Below are 8624 nucleotides of genomic sequence, written 5' to 3' on the forward strand. Positions count from 1 at the left end.
AATATTTGAAACAAAGAAGTCATCAAAATCACAACAAAAAACAGAGATGAATGACAGCAGTAAATTCAAACATATTAATTACATTAAATGAGAATGGACTAAATGCACCAGTCTAGAGAAAAAGAGTGGTAGACTGGATAAGAAAATAAGACCCATCAATACACTGCCTACAGGAGGCTCATGTTAGACACAAATACAAAAATAAATTAAAATTTAAAGGGTGGAAAAATATATCAAACTAATGGCAGCAGAAAAAAGAGCAGGAGTGGCAATCTTGATTTCTGATAAAATATTCTTCAAGGTAGAAACTACCATAAGTGACAAAGAAAGACATTATATATTGACCAAAAGGCCCATACACCATGAGGACATAACCATAATAATTATCCATTTTCCCAATGGAAATTCTCCAAAATATATAAAGCAAATATTAACTGAAGTTAAACAAGAAGTAGTCAATTTTACAAAACTAGTACTTGGTTTTAACACACAACTTTTGTTGGAGGAAAGAATAACTAGAAAAAGAATCCACAAAGTTACAGAACCAACTTGACCTATATGTCCCATATATGACCCATAGACATATATGGGACATTCTACCCAATAAAAACACAACACACATTAATTTCTAGAGCACATGGACCATTCTCCAAAATAGACCATATGTTAAGCCACAAAACAAGCCTCAATAAATTTAAAAAATGAAAATACTACAAAGCCTCTTCTCAGATCACAATGCTATAATATTAGAAAGCAATTAAAGGAAGATTATGGGAAAAATATCAGATATATGGAAATTTAATAACAACATACTCAAAAACTAGTGGGTAACAGAAGAAATGAATTATGGGGGGAAAAAGAAAAAAAGGCCTAGAAACAAGCAAAAGTGAGAACACAACATACCAAAATATTTGGGAAATAGCAAAAGTAGTACTCAGAGGTCAATTTATAGCAATAAAATGCAAACATCAAAAAGAAGGAAGCAAAATCAATACCTTAACTCAACCACTCCAACAACTAGAAAAAGAGTAACAAAAGAAGCCAACAGTCTCCTAAAATGGTACAAATGCTGTGGAAAATATTGGCACTTTCTTAAAAAGTTCGAAATAGAAACCCCATTTGATCCAGCAATCTCACTACTTGGGGTATATCTTAAAGAAGTAACAGTTGGGACAAAAATAAATATATAAGATATGGAAACAATGTAAATTCCCATCAACAGATGAATGGACAATGAAACTATGGTACATACACAAAATGGAATGCAAATCAACATTAACAAATAATGAAAAATCTATAAAACGCTTCATCATGTATGAACTTGAAAGATGTTATACTGAGTAAACAAACCAATCATATAAAGAAAAATATGTTATCTATCAGTACACTATTATAAAAAAGTCAAGGTAAGATTTGCACATGGAAAGAAAATTTATTTGTTTATTAAGTGTGAGAAAGGAGAGAAGGGGTAATTGCTAGCTAGGTAAGAGACATGTAAGGATTTGGGAAAAAAGGAAGGAATTTACCAAAAACTGGTGACTAACACAATGTAAGTAAGGAAAAGGAAGACATGGATTGGTGTAAAAGAGATACAGAAAACAAAAGTGAATACTCTTTATATATAATTCTGCATTATCAGTAATAACATATGTTGGTAAATGGTTGATACATGGGCAGATAGGCAAGAGGATAAGCTGTGTGTAGGCAAATAGGAATATACCCAAGACCATATATAGGTTTAATAGATTATATTTTTGCATGCATATTTGCCTGGGATATAAAAATATCCATATATATATATATAGTGTAGCTAAAGTTATGTTGGGAGCTCTGGTAGCATAGTGGCTAAAGGCACTTGACTGCTAACCAGAAGGCTGACGGTTCAAACCCACCAGCCACTCCTCGGAAGGAAGGTTGGGCAATCCTACTTCCGTAGTGATACTGCCTCGGAAACCCAAGGAGGGGTCGCTACGAGTCGGGGCCGACTCGATGGCACATAACAACAACAAAGTTATGTTAACTTCTTAACCATAACAAAACACCTTGAAGGAGTGAGTTGCTTGATATGTGGTCTTGGTGCAATGGTCCTGGGGTACATCATGCTTATTTGATGTAATATGCTATGCAGAAATATTGTTTCATATCCTACATTGGTGAGTGGTGTATCAAGTCTTAAAACCTCCCAAGCAGCCATCTAAAATGCATCTATGGAATTGTGGTAAGATGGCTGAACAGGCAGACAAATTACACAGGTCCTCTTCAACAAAGAGGAAAGAACACAGATACAAAAGATAATCCTGGAGACCTGAGCTTTGAAAGGAAGGATATAGAAGTGGACTAAACTCTGACTAGTAAAAGAATGTGCATGAAAACACTGAAAAAGGAGACAAACAGAACAATGGTCTGTCAGCGATCCTGACAGCACGGGCAGCTTGGATATTGCCAAGTGGTATTAGGACCTAAGAATTAACCTGAATATCAGCCCTGCTAGCCAGGGGCTGCACAGAGGACTACACTGGTGGCTGGTGAGTAAATGGGAAAGCAGGAAAGAGGGAGAGGGGCTGAGCTGTGGATTTTTAGCTGTCCGGAGGGCACAGCAATTTTGAATGTTTACAAGTGGTACAATCATTTTCGATATTTAAAGCAACAGCATTCTCTCATTCTAGGGACCTAAGAATAGGCTCCACTTGCTAGGAACTGTATTCCCTTGTTACTCTTGATCAATATTCCTCTTGTTACTCTTTTATACCCCATTCTCTCTTGGTGAATGGTGGTGTGGTCATCCCTCATTCCAACAAACTACTGGGCAGGCAAGAATTCCATCCCAGTCTGTGTGCTCTGAGGGATCTTGGGTGCCCTGCCTTGTCCAGTTTTTTTTTTTTCCCCTTTTTAGTTTGTTTGTTTTTGTCTGTTTTAAAGTTATTAATCTTATTCTTTCTTTCCTTTTTTTCGGTTTTTTTATTGTTATCCTTTTTTTTGTGTCTTCCCAGGTTTTAGTTTTTGGCTTTTTCTCCCTTCCCTGTTTCTGGTTCCTTTATTTTATTTATTTTTTCTTTCTTTCTAGTGGTTCACCCCATACCTTGTTATACTTTTTGCATTTTTCCCATTTTTTTCTTCATTATTCTCCTAGTCAACCTCTTTTCTCTTATTCCATTCTCACCAAATATTGCAGTTTTTTCCCCTTTTTCCATTCATATTTCTTTTAGATTTTTAAAGAATTTCTTTAAATATTTTCTCTCATTGATTGTTTTTCCTCCTTTTATATTTTTCCTTTTATCTTTCCAGTGATTGTTCCTGAATGTTTACACAATATGTGTTTTTGTATTCTCTTGATTTTACTTTTTTGATTGTTTTTGGTTGTTGTTTTTGTCTAACTGAGTGGGAGACAACAACTGTGCCCATATGACCCTACCATACCTGCACCTCCTGCAGCTCTACTTACTGAGTTATGGTCACGACTTTCTTCTGCACCAACTGGCCAATGATACACAATCACCAACAAAAGCCTGACTCACCCTTACCTGCTCTTCAGAAATAGTAAACAGACATCTGTGCAGCCACTCTCATTCTCCATCACACCCACCAAGAAGCAGGTGGTGAGTGCATAAGTGCTGCCAACTAGCAAATAGAGGAGCACAGTACCCTGTTTACTCAGATATATCAAAAAAGAAAATGAAAATGTCAGGTGAATCACTCCAACATGCAATCACCAATTAAACATAAATACAACAAAGTCACAATATCTCAGAGACAACAGACCACTGCACTCCACACAAAGAAGAAAGCAAACCAGGAGAAACAAGAGACCAGGATACAGAGCCAGAACACATCCCTGAAGAAGCAGTAGCATTGAAACTCCCTGATAAGGAATTCAAAAGAATTATATTTAGGTACCTTCAATGGATTGAGAGACAGATCAAGGAAAACACTGAAAAAAGTAAGGAAAACACATACAAAATCCTACAACAATTTCAGAAGACAATACAAGAACAAAATTACAAAATAAATGAAAAATTAAAAATGATACAACATCTACAGATAGAAATCCCAGAATATTAATATTAAATTTTCAGAAATAGATAACACATTGTAAGGGCAAAGGAGTAGAATGAAATCAATGGAAGACAGAATTAGTGAGACTGAAGACAGATACTTGAATACTTCTTTGGAAAGGGAGTAATTGGAAAAAAAAAAATCAAAACAAAATGAAGAAAGCCTAAGATTCATGTGGGATATTGTCAAAAGTAATAACCTACATGTAATCAGAATTCCAGAACAGGAGAAAAAGAAAACCACTAAGAATATTGTCCAAGATATTTTGGAAAAGAACTTCCCTGACATGATGAAAGATAAGAATATATCCATTCAGGAAGTCCAATGAACCCCAAAAGGATAGACCCCACCCCAAAAATCACCAAGACATATCATCATCAATCTCACCAAAACCAAAGACAAAGAAAGAACCTTGAAAGCAGTACAGGAAAGAGAAAAGGTTACCTACAAAGGGAAACCAATAAGAATAAGCCCTGATTTCTCAGCAGAAACCATGCAGGTGAGAAAGCAATGGGATGGTATATATAAAACCCTGAAAGAGAAACATTTCCAACCAGAATTATATACTGAGCAAAACTGTCCCTCAAATATGATGGTGAAATTAGGAGATTTCCAGATAAGCAGAAATTAAGGGAGTTTGTTAAAACTAGGCCAACTTTGCAAGAGATACTAAAGGGAGTCCTTTGAACAAAGAACCAATAACATCAAAGAACAACTGACCATTAATACACATGATAACATAATCCAGAAACCAACTCAGTTATGGAAGTATCCAAAGTAATATAAGCCTACAAGGTTGTAAGCAGGGAACAAGAGGCATCAATTGGCAAATGAGGACAACTAAAACCAAAAAGAGGGAAAAAACAGTGCAGTTACAGAACTTCTAAATGGTGAGTAAGTCAACAGAGTTGAAAGACAGAGTGGACTTTTCTAAACTTGGGAACAAAATTATAAATCACAGGGTAAATTTAAAGAATAATGATAAACTTACATATCACAATAAAAAAAGAGGACAAACAAATATTTAGCAAATATCAAAACAACAGCAATGAAGGAAATGATTACATGATTCATAAATAAAATGACCTCAGCACAGAAAATTGTATGGAACAAGGAAACCAGGAACACCATGAGAAAACACATAACAAAATTACAGGAACCAATTCATACTTGTTGATAATTACATTGAATGCTAATGGATTAAATACACCACTCAAAAGACAGAGAGTTGCAGACTGGATAAGAAAACATAACCCATCAATATGTTTTCTACAAGACACACATCTTAGAGACAAAGACAAAAATAGACTAAAAATCAAAGACCGGAAAGATATATCAAACCAATGGCAACTGAAAAAGAGTAGGAATAGAAATGTTAATTTCTGATAAATTCAGTTTAAGACAAAAAACACCTTAAGAGACAAGGAAAAACATTATATAATGATTAAAGGATTAATAGAACAAGAAGATATAAACATAATAAATATCTAAAGACCCAAAATAGATAAATCAGACTTTAACAGAATTGAAAAGACAAATAGATGACTCCAGTAAACCAAAAAAAAAAAAAAACAAAAAAAACACCTCACTTCCGTAGAGTCGGATCTGACCCATAGCTACCCCTCCCTGGGTTTTCGAGGCAGTATCACTATGGAAGGAGATTGCCCAACCTTCCTTTGGAGAAGTGGCTGCTGGGTCTGAACCCCAGCCTTCTGGTTAGCAGTCAAATCTTTAGTTTACCACTTTCAAGAAATCAGAGGTCATATTGTACTTGGCAAGTCTGTGGCAAAATACCTCTTTAAAGTTTAAAGAACAAAGAAACCACTTGAAGACTAAGGTATCAAGCCATAGTATTTTCAATAGCCTCATAGGCATGTGAAAGCTGGACAATGAATAAGGAAGACCACAGAAGAATGTATGCCTTTGACTTGTGTTGGTGAAGAATACTGAAAATACCATAGACTGCCAGAGGAACCAACAAATCTGTCTTGGAAGAGGTACAATTGGAAAGCTCCTTAGAAGTGAGATGGACAGGTTTCATCTCATGTACTTTGGTCACCTTGTCAGAAGGGACCATTCCCTGGGGAAGGGTATCATGCTTGGTAAAGTGGAGGGTGGTTGAAGAAAGGGAAGACCCTGGAGGAGATAAATTGACACCTTGGCTGCAATGATGGCTCCATCATAGCAAGTGTTGTGATGATGGTGCAAGACCAGGCAGTGTTACGTTTTGTTTTACATAAGGTTGCTACGACTTTGAGCTGACTCAACAGTGCCTAACATCAGCAACACCCTTTTTGATGTGAGTTAATCACTCAAATACTAATACAAATTTCACTGTTTGAATCTACCTAGAGGATCCTTAGAAGACAGGCCTAACAACTTTTTCCAAAAATTTATAGCCATGTATACCCTATGGGACAGCTCTACTCTGTACACCTGAGGTTGCCATTAATCAGAGTTATCTTAATGACAACTAAAAACATCTTCTTGTAAAGTAGATAACACATATGCATGTTGTTAGCTGCCTGTTGAGTTGAACCTCTGACTCATGGCAATCCCAAGTGTTATAGGATTTTCTTGGTTGTAATCTTTACAGAAGCAATTGATAAGAATTTTAACCCATTGTGCTGCTAGGTGTGTTCAAACTACCAGCCTTTACGTTAGCTGTGCACTGCAAGCTGCTTGTGCTACCCAAGCTCCTTTATACATGTGTATATAATATTATAATCTTGGTTGCCCAACTTGAAAAATCTTAAGTCCTCTCTTGTCTCTAAATTGTCATTAGTGCTTCCTTTTATCAACAGTCTCCACTTCGGGAAATAAACTATGTGCTTACCCTGTATATAAGTTAATAAATTACTGAAAAAACCTAAAAAAAAAAAAAAACCATCATTGCCATTGAGTCTATTCTGCCTCATTGTGACCCCGTTGGTTTTCTAAGGCAGGACATTTTTACAGATTGCCCCAAGGAGCTCTGGTGGTGTAGTGTCTAAGGCATTTGAGTACTAACCAGAAGGCTGGTGGTTCAAACCCACCTGCCACTCCTCAGAAGGAAGAATGGGCAATCTACTTTTGTAGTGATACCACCTGGGAAACCCAAGGAGGGGTTGCTATGAGTCAGATCTGACTCACTGGGTTGCGTTTTATTTGCATTTATTAGATTGCCCCCAATCTTTGAACTGCCAATCTTCTTGTTATCAGTCAAATGACTTAGGCACTGTGCCACCTGAGCTCCTTAAATGACTTACTAAAGTTAATAATTTATTTAACTCACTTAGCTCTATCTTCCCTTGTTTTATCAGTGTTCTGCATGGGCAGTATAAATTCCTAGCAGTCATGGAACTGAGAAACAATCTCTTAAAGCAAGGATGTGTGCATGTGTATGGAAGTATGTATGCATATATTCATGTGTGTTGTTGTGGAATTATTCAAAGGAATCAGGGTCACTCTTATGAAAAGCTACCCTCAGTATCCAACTGAAGTCTTCGAAATTTCTAAGTCAGGAAATGCACTGAACCTCACAAGAATACACTTCAGCCTCCAACTCAAGCCTCACTTCATTATCAGTTTTTGATCCCAGAGGAGAACTTGCTCATTAAAAGTTAGAGTCTTAACGGTAAATCTCCAGAGCTTTCCCAGAAGTGGAAAGAATGGGTCTTTATAACAGTTGATCTTTTATCAGAATCTTTATTTAGTTAGCTGCTTTTTTTATATCCCATGGTATAAGATTTTCCACAATAGCCAGAAACTTATGGACAAGAAGTACCTTGCAAAGCAAAACAAAACTAACTGACTACTACATAAGGATAAGCACATTTCAATAATGTTGGTGTAAGAAATATCGACATCAATATTGCAGCTGGAGTGATAAAATATTTAATACATATCACAATGGTTTAGGGGATCAAAAACACTGAAAATTCAGAGTTCTGGGAATAAAAAGGAGGCTTTATTGTTTAAACTTACTACAACTTTATATTCATAGAACGTACTTTGTAACTCTCCAAATAAGCATATGATAATTTGTTTTTCATTTTCAAATAAAAATTTAAAAAACAAACTCACCGCCATCTAGTTGACTCCAACTCATAGAGACCCCCACCAGGTTTCTGAGGCAGGAAATCTTTACAGAAATAAATTGCCTCATCTTTCTTTTGTAGAATGCCTGGTGGGTTTGAACCACCAACCTCTGGTTAGCAGTCAAACACCTTAGACACTATACCACCAGAGCTCCTTAAATAAAAATCATAACATGGAAAATGAGTCTTAAATAACTTTCATATTAGTGTCAAATATTCTAACCTTAAACTGGTGTGTGTGTTTTCAAAAATAAACACAGTTTCTATATTGATGTAAAATGAAAGTCATATAATATTGAGAAAATTAATGTGTAAATTATATATGTGATATCTTATTCAAAAAAAGTAAGATGAAAACACATCACCAATGAAATATAATTTAAATATGCAGAAAGTAATGATATTCAATTCAATAAATAAAGAATGCACAAAGTACTTGGCATTAGGGTTATGGGTAATAGAAAAATGCTAAGCCCTTAACATGCTTATTGA

Source organism: Orycteropus afer, unplaced genomic scaffold (genome assembly GCF_000298275.1).
Source record: "Orycteropus afer afer isolate SDZICR_OR568_19922 unplaced genomic scaffold, OryAfe1.0 scaffold00695, whole genome shotgun sequence".
NCBI classification, from domain to species: domain Eukaryota; kingdom Metazoa; phylum Chordata; class Mammalia; order Tubulidentata; family Orycteropodidae; genus Orycteropus; species Orycteropus afer.